We start from the raw sequence: 12,934 nt of genomic DNA on the forward strand, positions 1-12,934 counted from the left end.
TCCCCATTGTTCCAGTACATCTCTACCAATTATATTAACTTGAACTTCCATAATATAAGGTTTAAGGACAGCTGTCTGCCCGTCTTCTGATGTTATAATAACATACGACACTGAGAGCTAGAAAAGAGCAGCGAGAGAGCGCCTCTGGGCCTGGGCTAGGCTTTATTGATATCTGGCAACTAGGTAGAAAGTCAGGTGACAAAGGCAAGAATATAAATTCCTGTTCAGTTAATAAGTAGACAAGTATAGACATTGGATGGGCAGGCTTCTTACTTCCACTGACCTCCTGGCTCAGGATAATTTTGAAAGCGCAGGCACAAAGTAGCTGATGTGTCATCTCCTCTTACTCCTCTCCATGTTCCCTTGTTCCCCAGACTGGCTGTGTCTAGGTGCTCATTGCTGGGATGGCTTGTCCCAGTTGGTATTCAAGGAGGTTTGAACTCAAGGGCTGGGCATGGTCTGTGAGCACTTATTCTCAAGGCTAGTACTCTACAACTTTGAGTTAAAATAGCACTTCCAGTGTTTGGCTGCTTAGAGGTAAGAGTCTTGAGCCATGCTTGCAGCCTGGCTCTTTGCAGGTTAGTTGGGAGATGGAGTCTTAGGGATTTTTCAGCCCGGGCTGTCTTTGAACTGCAGTCTTTGCCACAAAACCCCTTTATTATTTCCAATTAAAGCAACAAGGAGATCAAGTAGAATAAGTAGAGCTTACCCGGTTCTTATCAAGAATTGACCAACAAATATTCTGAAATGACAGAACTCATTAGCTGTGATGAGAATTTCAGCACAGATATGCCTAGTATTTTAGAACCATGTAGTCAGTAAAATACACAACACAAAACAAAAAGGCTTATCAAGAATTGCCAACAAATATTCTGAAAAGACAAAACTCATTATATGTGATGAGAATTTTACCACAGATATGACCAGTATTTTAAAACCATGTAGTCAGTAGAATACACAACACAAAACAAAAAAGGCAAAACTCAAAACCTAAAATTTTGACAACAATGTTTAGACATCTTTGCTAGCAAAGCACATCACATGGTTGGGCCTCAGTTACCAGGGCCTGTGAAAAAAGCAAATTGTTAGCAAGGCACCTTACAATAGCAGAATGGAATAGTAAGTTTGGTGGAAGGTTTAGGGCCAGATGGGGCCAAATCCTTAAGCCACCATGTGGCCAAGATGGTGAATTTCTGAAAAAAAAAAACAAAAACAAAATGCAAAGACACCCTGAACAAATAGACCAAGACTACAATTGGCTAGCCTTTGAGAGAGAACCTAGAAGAGGTCCCTGGGACCCAGCCTGCATCTCACTCTTCAGGGCACAAGCCAAAATGTAGAAAAAAGAAAGGGAGAGATAGGGAAAGTTGACATGAATGGCCGAGAGAGAACAAAGAGAGCCTGAAAGTAAACAGAATTCTGACCATTTACCATTGCAGTAGCAAAAACTGTCTACATCTGAGAATGGCATAAAAATGAGGCGCTCTAGCTTTCCAGGGAGCACAGGAGACATTTCAATGGGGTTTCACGGCTCAGGCATGATTTGCAGCACCCCATTAATGAGTAGGAGAGTCAGTCAGGTGAGTGAAGGAGAGCTGACGAGGCAGAAGTGGCGTCCCAACTTCCCCCAGAGCCCTCTAGAGAGAGCAACAGAGAATCATAGAGTAGCGTCACTCACCACAGTAGAGAAGTGGTGTGGACGTGGATGTGAAGGCCAGCAATTGTATCAATGCGCTGTGTCTTCAGCAGACAGATGGGTTCGCAAAAGGCCATCAGAACTGCGGGTATTCCTCAGAGCAAACAGGGAAAAACAAACAGAAAAAGTAAAAAGAGGGGAAAAAAAACAGAGAAATCCCAACTATCCTGACTTTAAGCCCTTTATCCAAGTCATGCCACCATTTATGTTAGGTTTTTAAAAAAAGGTAGCTGAGTAAGAATAGCACCACGCACGTGGTATTTAGGTAAGGGGTAGATTTATTCAGTAGACCCGCTGGGACCAGGCAAGGTTGGCACTCCACATGGCTCGGAAAGGCCTAGGAAAGAGAGACCTGGGAAAGAGAGAGGAAAGAAAGAGAAGAGAGAGAGCTTGGAAAGAGCAGTGAGAGAGTAGAGAGAGCTAGAAAAGAACACTGGGAGAGCAGAGAGAGAACAGAGAGGTAGAAAAGAACAGTGAGAACAGAGAGAGAGAGCAGAGAGCTAGGAAAGAACAGTGAGAGAGCTAGAAAAGAGCAGCGGGAGAGTGCCTCTGGGCCTGGGTTAGGCCTTATCTAGGGTATGGTCAGAGGAGGTGTGGCCACATCAAATTCAGATGTGACCTCAGTGGATGCAGATGTGACCTCTTCCAGGTGTCCCAGTTGCCTAGGTAGTGCAGGTACTGTGTGGAGACTTTGCTGCAAGGAGGGTGGAGTTTTCTCGCCATCCTGGAGCTGACCTTACAAGGACCATACACCATCACTGCCTTCTTAAGTTTACCAATATCATCAACAGCAGCACCTTCATATCTGGCTGGTTGAGATATACCATTCATAGGGGGTGGTCGAATTACAGGATAAGAAAAAAATAGGCATTTCATCATCAAACTCATGGTCTGAGCCCTCTGTTTTGTGAGGGAGTAATGCTGTAAAAATTGCATCGGCAAGTGAAGGAGCCGAAGGCTGCTTTACTTTCACATTTTCAGGTTGTCCTTTCACTCTGCTAATTTCCAACTCCATATATTGTAATTTTGATAAAATCAATTCCATTTGCTCAGACATTTTATTTACACTTTCAGTTTGTTCCTTTTCAGCCTTTTTTACTTGTTTTTTCTCTGTTAATTGCAATGCATCCTATCTATTGTGTCCTCAACCTCAGATTCCAATTGTAAACCTACAATGGAAGGCGTGGCCTCTTTCTTTAAGTCTGCTATTAATCTTTCCTCATTCAAAGCTTTAAAAAGGGTATGTAAAATAGCCCAAATGGACCAAAATCTAAAAGGAATCATTTCCCCTTCTCGAACAGCTCTTTCTACATTATTCTTTACTCATTTCCAATTATCAACATCTAATGTTCCTTCATCGGGGAACCAAGGATTCCATTCCCTAACTACATTAATACACATTTCTATGTCAGAAGAAGAAATATTTAGACCAAAAGCAGCAAGTAAATGTTTAAGCATATGTAAGTACGGAGTAGATTTAACTTGTCCTATCACCCTGTAATTAAAAGTACTTACCTGAATAATCATTCCTGAATTCAACAATGAAGGGTCCCTGTTTGGGTGCCAGTTGTATCATCTAGTGCCTTGGGGTCCCTGGGTAAGGGTAAAGAAATCGCCAGGACACTGGGGATGCAGAGTGCATACAGCAATTGCCACTGCATGGTATGCTTTATTGTTAGTGGGTATTTAAAGACAAGCAAGCATGATTTTTGACAATATTTGGTCAGAAGACATTAACACAAAAATTTCAACAGATACATGCCTTGGTATATTATTATTTTTGGGGGGTCTGATCATGGGGCCTTAACTCTGGGCCTGGGTGCTGTCCCTCAGCTCTTCAGCTCAAGGCTAGAGCTCTACCAGTGGAGCGACATCACCATTTCCGGCTTTTTTCTTTTTGCTTATGTGGTGCTGAGGAATCGAATGTAGGGCCTCAAGCATGCAAGGCAAGCACTCTACCAGTGAGCCACCTTCCCAGCCCTGTCTTGGTATATTATTATCTAAACTATTTTAGAGCAAGCTCAAACCACTTCTCCAATCTCAGGAAAATGCTTGACCAGCTGTTCAACTATGCTTAAGCAATCAGAAGAGCTACTTCCTCAGCTCCCAGGAGTCTGTGGCATGTATTTTGAGATAGGGAGAGAGAACATTTTCCCTCTCTAGCCCGGCATACCAAGAGCTTTCCTAATACTCAAACACAGTCCTCAGATAATCCTGAGGCCGGAGCCTGCATCATTCTGCCCCTTCAACATAGACCCTGAGTCTTCACAGGCTTTTAACTGTAATCTTACAATCTTAGCATCCTGATTATCTATGATATTTAAAAAAGTATAAATATAAATAATATTTCCAAGAATACCAGTGGAGGAAAAATGATGCAACCCAGTTTGTAGTGTTGTTATTTTCAGAACACGGAGGGCATCACATTAGCAGAGATGCAGTGTATTTTCAGAATGGAGATAATCTATTCTTGATGTGAATTAAGGGAATTTTGAGATGCCCCCTACAAATTGGAAACTGGTGGGCTAGGATGACTTTATGACCTAAATCTTGTGATTGACGGTCATGAAATAATAGCTTAATCTGATAAACAACTGATTACTCTTGAAGAATTAATTATAACATGTTTCATAGTTTTATCCTTTATCAGAATGTGGCTCTTTTTCTGTTCACTTCTCAGTCTGTAACACCCCATTGGAAAATGTATCTATTGCAGAATTACGTAACATGCAAACAGGTATATTGTGAATCTCTCAGGTATGGAATATTCAGAATTTGAAAATGAGTAGTTATTAGTCATAGGAATTTTGAAGAACACATACATTCTGTCCTCTTAACAACTTATTTACTTTTAAAAGTTATGGGTTTCCATAGAATTAAACTGTTTTCTGTTTTTGTATAAGAAAGTACTAAATTTATTCTATTTCCAAAATATTGGCAAGTAAATTGTGAAAAAATTGTCTAGTTGGATATCATTCAAGTTGATGACCCTCTGATAAAGAAGAGGTAATTAATTCAAATTAGATGCCAAATAATACTGATTTTTAAAAAGTTACTACATAAAGAATAATATTTACTATATCAAAACAGTGAAATTTTATTTCATCAGCTTATTTTTTATATTTAATTTTAATGTGAAAGTGATGTGCACTGGGGTTACAGCCATTGGAAGGTACTGAATACATAACTTTTCAAACTTGTTATCCCCTCTCTCATTTTTCTCACAGTTTTTCCTTCATCACAATACCCCTCAGACGTTGTAATGTCCATTTCCAACTTATTGTTTTGTGAAAATTGCTATTTCATTGGTTTGCTCTTTTTCCTTTGCCTCACCATTTTTTTGTTCCTGTTCCCTTCCCTAATTAAGGTAAATGTATACAAAATACACAGGGTACCAAAATCAAACACAGCAGAGGATAAACCATAGGGGAAAATCTCAAAGAAAATAAAAATCACATAGTACATCAAAAACAACAACCGCAAATAAATATTTCTCTTTCCATATCTTGGAGTTCATTTTGCTCAGTATCAGCTTATATGGTCATATATATGCATAACAAAGGCACTGGAAAATAGTAGTTTCATGGATACTATATCATGAAAACAACATGTTAACTCTTTTTGATGGTAAAAGCGGGATTATGATTGGTGAATTCATGATTCTGATAAAGGAATTTCAAAAGAGCTTTAAAATTTATGACAGGTAAATTTTAATTGTTCCAACTTTTTAACAACTTAGCCTATTAAGAGCATTTAAAATTGTTTGGGAAAATAGGCTTTCATGCAAAGAAATCCGTGGAGACTTAGCTGAGAGGGAGCAATGTGGGTGAATATGGCTCATTTCCACAGTAAACAAACAAGCCTCACAAACCTTGCTGTAAATCCTGTAGATTCCCTTGAGAATTGTCCTTACCCAGGAAATATACTCTCACTGTGTGAAACAAGGTTGCAATGGAATTTAAATTCAAAGTTCTTTTGAAAAAAGACATCAAAATTTGTGAATTGACATTTAATTACTAAACAGTAATTCTTTGAAAAAGAAGGGAAGATGTAATTCAAAATCACTTGATTTAAATAAAAGTATGAGGAAAGAGTAGTGAAGAAAGATGAGAAAAACCATAGAGGACTGTTCTCTCTCCAGTGGTGTAATGGGTTCTTGACCTTGTTTCTTCCATTCTATCTTCACAAGCTTCGATTCCTCAGCATCACATAAGCAAAAAGAAAATAGCCGGGAGTGGAGCTGTGGCTCAAGTGGTAGATCGTTAGCCTTGAGCTGAAGAGCTGAGGGACAGCGCCCAGGCCCAGAGTTCAGGCCCCACGACTGGACCCACCCTTAAAAAAAAGAATACTCACAGAAGAAAATATTTGCTGTAGATATAGATGATTTATAACATTTGACAATCTATTTAAATCTGTTCAAAATTCTCCCATACCCCAAGCTGCCCTCTTTGAACAGTTTGTTTGCTTTTCCCATGACTGCCCTTCATTAACTGCTTAAAATTTTGTGAGCTCTTATACATACTCTCTAGGGATTGCTGTTTGGTTGTGATTTTTGTGTGTTTTTGTTTGTAGTTGTGTTTTTAACTGAATTTCAAAAGGTTGTGCATTTGTGTAACAATTAAATATTTCCACCTAATTGTCCAGTGCTCCTGGATCAGAGTCACTCCTTCTATGATTCTCAACCAACCCTATCTCCAAGATTTATTGCAGATTTAGGACTTCCTTTATTACATGTGTACATTGAGTATTCTAGCTGTACTTGCCCCTTGTTCCATTTTTCATTCATTTTATGTCTTTACTATTATTCCTTTCTGGTTTCAACTTCCTGATAGTCGTTCTGTTAAACTGTCTGTTAATACTTTGAAAGGTTTATATACATTCCATGGAGTTTCAATCCCACATATACTTGAAATGATGTCAGCTTATATTTCCATAATTCATTCATCTGCAATAACAATTTGCAAGACGGGAGACGTGAAGCACCTAGACATGATTTTATTCTCATCGTTTTGGAAGATTAATCTTTAGTCAACAAGAAAGTTTAAAAATCACTTAGAATTTATAGCTAACTACCAGTTTTTATAAATCGCTTTGTACAATGGTGTGTGATTATTTTATTGTACATGGATGATATTTTCTACTACCTATAAGTTTTGGAAAAAGAAGAAAACTAAAATTTATTACTGTAAAGGAATATGATAGCAATAGAAGACAGATTTTATGTTTGTCACATCTCTGATCAGTACCCATATTCAAGACTTAAAGTCATATTTCTTACTATGTTAGACAGATACGGAAAATATATGATAAGGCAACACATGATAAGGCAACTATTAGTGACTTTTTAAAATGTACCTTTTTTATGATGAAATTTACTTTATTAGCTAATATTTGGGTTTGAATTATGGGAGGCTGATGTATTTAACACATTTCTGGAAGGCACCTACTGAACATTGCAAATGGTGGGAGATACTATTTCTACACTTTAATGAATGGTTGAACTTATTTGGCATTAGTGCTGGGTAAACAAATCAACTCTATTGTAACTTGATTCCTACACTTGGAAAACTTAATGTCACTATCATCTACTTGTCAAGTGTTATTTTGGTGAATATGTTTTTAAAAAGTTTATTTGAAAAGGAATATACTTTCAAGAGATTAAATGTAGGTTACCATTGGTTTGAGAATGACAGCATTTTTAGACTACAGAACCAAGTTTTACTGAAGTACCAGTGTTTTGAAGTACTAAGGGTCTTCTCAATTAATGTTTTTTGAAATTATATTTGAACTCTAAGTCAAGTTTTCCTAGCCTTGGTAGAACAATTATGGATCTAACATTCAGGAATTATTTTTTGGCCTACTTATGCTGGACTGAAATCTTCCATTCATCATTAGGAGAGGCGTATTAAAAATAATCTTGTGACATTTGGGATTTTGTTTACTCATATGGCCTGGTCATCTGTAAATTGAAAGTTTGAACTACAGTACTTTCTGTCATATCTTGTGAGCTCATCTTTCATTTTAAGTTGCCTTACATTTCACAATTGCTTACTGCTAATTCCTGCAAGGAATTGGGGCACTGAAATATTATAGGAAATAAGAAATTGAGATGGGTCTTCAATTACTTTCTCTTAGCATGTTGCATGGGCCAGGGTGAGAAGGTTTGCCCATGTTATCTGATGATGCAGGTAACTGGGACCTGATATCCTCAGACCCATGGGTACTGCAGAAGAATAATAGCTTTTAGGCATCATATCAGCCAAATTTGTGTATAATCAGTAAGAACGCTTCAGAAATATGGAAAAAAACTTTGGGACTAACGAGTTAACACAATAAACATATCAGCAGTGTAACATCTCTTCTAGCTTAGAGGAAAACAATACTGCTTTTTTTTTTTTTTACTATGTGAATTCAGAAGACCAAGAACACTTAGAAGGTATCACAAGTTTATACCGAAGACATTGCATTGATACGTTTTATATTCTAATATATATTGTAAACCTAATTATTTATGTTCCAATCTATTTATGGGAATAATTTTCAATTTATTTGTCAAATTATCAATGAATTCTAGTAAGATTCACTGTGTGAAATTTAAGATCAGCAAATATAAATATAAAATATATAAGTATATATAATATAAGACATTGTTAAGCAATGTTCCGTTGTGGTTAGGGTATCAAAGGCAACTCTGTTTTAAAGTATTATTCCATTATCTCTACCTCAGTTTTTGGTAGAGTTAGACCTAAAACTTTACCATTTGTAAATTTACAGCCTGGAGGCAAGAGGAAACACTTTGATTAAAACATTACCAATTTAAGGCCTAATATCGAGGAAAAACATATGGACTTCTCCAGGAGCTATGGAAATATTTGGTGATAGAAAGTCACTAGTATAAGTTCCTGCCTGGTTGGATGGTAGACAGGCCAGGATATTAGGTAAACATGAATAGGAACATTTTTTCACCTTCTTGGCTTTAGCTACTTTTGAAATAATAGGAATAATTAACAATTATATTTTGATAAAATACCTTCTATTCTGAACAATTAGGTCTGAAGTGTTCATCTCTCTATGAACCCTTGTAACTAAGATTAGTTTTGTTCCAGTAAGACAATCTATGCTGTCAGGGTAAGATATTCTGGTTGGTCTGTTCCTACATGGAAGAAGGGTAATGGGTCAGAAAGACATTTGTACCACTGAGACCTCATTTAGGAAATTTTAACCTGCAGAAGTTTAGAAGTAGCTTTTAAGCAAGGCTTACTTTGAATCCATTAGCTCCACAAAGCTAACTCAGTTGATAAATAAGTACTTGAAAAGCCATTACCTTTGGACTTAGCTATAAAGGCTTCAAAATATGGTCAAATTTAAAATGAAAACGACAAAATAGTCATTGACAAAAAATGGCAAATGTGAGCAATCGACCAAACAATATAAATTTTTTCCACTATACATAGAAATTTATAGAAATAAGATCAATAGCATATTTAGGAACAATAAAGGTTCCTTGTTACAAATAGGCAACCAAGGATATATGCCTGTATAAAGGTTACATTGTTAACTACTTAAATTAAGAGGATACTCCATGCTTCAGCAGCAAGTCTACACAAATTACAACAATACAGAGATTAACATAGCACTTGCACAGGGATGGTATGAAAATTTGTGAATTATTCCATATTTTTCATTCTTAAAATGCAAGAAATGGAAAACAGTTTTGAAAAAGTTGATTACAAAAATACAAGCGTAACAAAACCTGTAATTCACAGAATTAAAGGTTAGTTTGACATCAGTGTATTAAACCTTCACATTCAAAGGCCCTTACATAGCATAACCTTTACAAAACTTGAAATTAGATAACATTATCTTTTTATCCCAAAGAAATAAAATAATATAAGGACTTAGGAAAAAGGAATCTTAAACTTTTCCTATATGGAATGTAATCTGAAAGGACACATTTATTAATGAACCTATATATTATAAAACAATGTAGACATCAAAGTATTATATCTAGAAGACAATGAAATAGATTATGGACTTTATATAAACATAGATACTTTTTTTCAGACAAGCACCAGGAATATCTTTAATTTCTATACTATTCTTTTCAACAGATAAGATAAAATTAAAAAAATCACAAACTCTGCAGAAATCATTATAAATGCATACAAACAACTCTTGAATACATTTTGACATCAAAGTCAGGCAATTCACGTGGAAGAATACCATGGAATCCATAAATTTTTAAATTAAGATATTGCTGTTGTTTTGTATTATGAAAATATTTTGTTGGGCCACAAAGGATGGACTGGCACTTTTGAAATTTAAGAAACTTAACCAAACCATTACTACGTAGAATAACAATTTGTACAGCCTTCCACAACTTTAAATAGGTAGTGATACATATTTGTGCTTTTGGCAATATCAAATGCAATTTCTTCCAAGTTGTTCTTCAATCCCGGTTTGATATCATGTTTCAACAGAAGGAGATACAGTGTTTCTTTGCTATTTCTATCCCAAGAAACAATATTTAAGGGGGTCAAGAGGCCCTTAGTTTGGGGATTGGTATCTGCATCATGATTAAGTACGAAAGAATCAATTCTGGTATTCCACATATACTCACTGTGCAGTGGTGCCAAGCCATTCAGAATTCTTGCATGAATATCTGCCTTGAGCTACCAACTCATGGACAATGTCTAAATGTCCACTCTAGGCTTCCCGATGAAGAGGGATATACTTACCTCATTTCTAGTATACATATGTGTGGCCTTTTTGGCAAGTAGTCTCGGCACTGTAGTAAGCCGATTAATTTCAGCATCCCAAAGAAGAAATTTGCATGGATTCTTCTCCATTATTTTCTTGCAATTGATACCTTCCTCACGTTTTCATCTTGTTCCTTATCTTCATCAGAATTGCCTAACCAGAGACTTTGAGTACCAGTGGGAATGAGGTTTCCATGTATTTCCCCAATAGTTCACGTTGGTTGAAATGGTCAGAAAAATCCGGTGAATTTTCTGCATGTTTTTTCACCATGATTTATTTTCTCTTTTTCCATTTTTCCTATTTTAAATAATTCTCACTGGAGAGTAGTGAATTGATAGAGAGCAGAGGAAAGATTTTCCTCCGTATTCAAATGCACAGACTGAAAATGAGGGCCAGTGGTGTCTTCATGTGCAGCTTATTCTAGGAAGGAGAAAATAAGAAACAAAGCCTACTACATAAATGATTTGGGAAATACCAAGATATAGTGTAAGAGAAATTACTATTCAATATATGAGCTTTAACAGCTTTCTAATAGATCCATTATTTATTGGTAACCAACATTAGAAAAAAATGTATAATTCAGTAGTAAAATAGAAGTCCTTTGTATGACTACCTAAATTCTTGTTTTTTTAAAAACACTTGTTTCCATCTAAAAAAGTAGGCCTGGGCTGGGAAGGTGGCTCAGTGGTAGAGCACTTGCCTTGCATGCCAGAGGGCCTGGGTTCGATTCCTCAGCACCACATAAGCAAAAAGAAAAAAGTCGGAAGTGGCGGTGTGGCTCAAGTGGTAGAGCGCTAGCCTTGAGCTGAAGAGCTGAGGGACAATGCCCAGGCCAGAGTTCAGGCCCCAAGACCGGACCAAAAAAAAAAAAAGTAGGCCTATCTATTTTCTTCAGGTGATTTTGATGATTGAAGATGCTTAATGAGGAGACCACATGTATTAGTAGTCCTTTGATATCAATTAAATTTCATTTTTTCTTCTTGGAGAATATAATGATCAAAGCAATAGTTCTGAATCAGCAAACAATAGTTCAGCATCATGCTTTCAGTGCAAGTGGATCTCCAGTAAGTAATCCTCTGTACCATTTTCCACAAAGTTTTGTCACACATACAATCTGTCTGCCTTCTCTAGCTGCTTTCCTAGCCTGGACCTTTCCTTTCATTGTGCAGGAAAAGTGTGATTCAACTGATTTCAGTCAGATCTGTTCCAAGAATTATCAAGGATTTAGATTCTTTTTTTAAAAAATTAGTTGTGGGGCCTGTACTCTGGGCTTGGGCACCGTCCTTGAGCTCTTCAAATCAAGGCAAGTGCTCTACCACATGAGCCACAGAACCACTTCTGTTGTTCTGTTTATGTGTGCTGATTTGGGAAATGATAGAGCAGAAAGTGAAATGATGCAACCAAAAATATACAAGCAAAATAAATTAGCATAATTTGGAGCAACCATATTGTCTATGAGAATCACAAAAGAGAGAGAGGAAGAGAGATACAGATGTGCAATGACCTAGCTAGCCAAAAATTCCATTCTTCTGATCCATTTACAAAGCAAACAATTTTATTTTTTATTTGTTAAAAGAGATGGAAATAGAATTTATGTATTTACTTGAAATTAGTAAATACATTTTTAGTAGCATGCATAAAGAGACATAGCTTTGACCAAATTACAAACAAGAATCTTAATCCTTTGGCTTCGAAAATGGCTCAGTGGTAGAGTGTTTTTCTTGCCGCTTACTACAGTGTGGAGACTACATTCCAAAAAGGCCTCTCCTATGAATACTAGGGATGACGATGAGTATACCCCTCTTCATCGGGAGGCCTAGAGTGGACACTTAGACATTATCAATGAGATGGTAGCTCAAGGCAGATATTCACGCAATTACTGTGAATGTCTGGACACCCCTGCACAGTGCTTATATGTGAAACATATTGCAACAGTACAGACACACACACACACACACACACACATCATCATCATCATCATCATCATCAGATTTCTTCTTAATTATTTTTTGTGTGTGGTCTTAAGAAGAAAGGTACATTACTAACTTGAATTTCTGACAGAAAAATATAATCACTATAGATCTTGCTTCTATACTCTCAATATTAAATTGCTATCTAAGTATGTGCAATAGATAAGTATAGGAAAAAGTAGGATCCACACTGGTTGCTCATGTCTTTATTCCTAGCTAATCAGAAAGATGAAATCTGATGATTGTGGTTTGAAACCAGACCAAGGAAAAAAGTCCATTAGATTCTGGTTTGAAAGTAACCAGCAAAAGCTAGAAATGGAGCTGTGGTACAAGCAAAAAAATGCTAGACTTGAGAAAACTAAAACAAAAACATAACAAATTCTGGGACAGAGCTAGGCCCTGAGTTCAAGATCTAGTATTAGTATTTAACTAAAGAAGGAATGAATTAGTTAAAGAATTACCTAAAATAAATTAAGTGGTAACATGTGGAGGGGCAGATGAAATGTAA

The 12,934-nt window shown here is 36.6% G+C and overlaps 1 long non-coding RNA gene and 1 pseudogene across 1 annotated transcript in view; both read left to right on the forward strand.

Annotated features, from left to right (window-relative positions):
* The window catches only part of LOC138836738 (uncharacterized), a 56,348-nt gene that overhangs the window by 26,062 nt on the left and 17,352 nt on the right, over positions 1-12,934 (forward strand). The window lies entirely within an intron of this gene.
* LOC138836743 (U6 spliceosomal RNA) lies at positions 9,279-9,378 on the forward strand (annotated as a pseudogene).

Source organism: Dipodomys merriami, unplaced genomic scaffold (assembly GCF_024711535.1).
Source record: "Dipodomys merriami isolate MVZ:Mamm:240054 unplaced genomic scaffold, mDipMer1.0.p SCAF_256, whole genome shotgun sequence".
Taxonomy (NCBI): Eukaryota; Metazoa; Chordata; class Mammalia; order Rodentia; family Heteromyidae; genus Dipodomys; species Dipodomys merriami.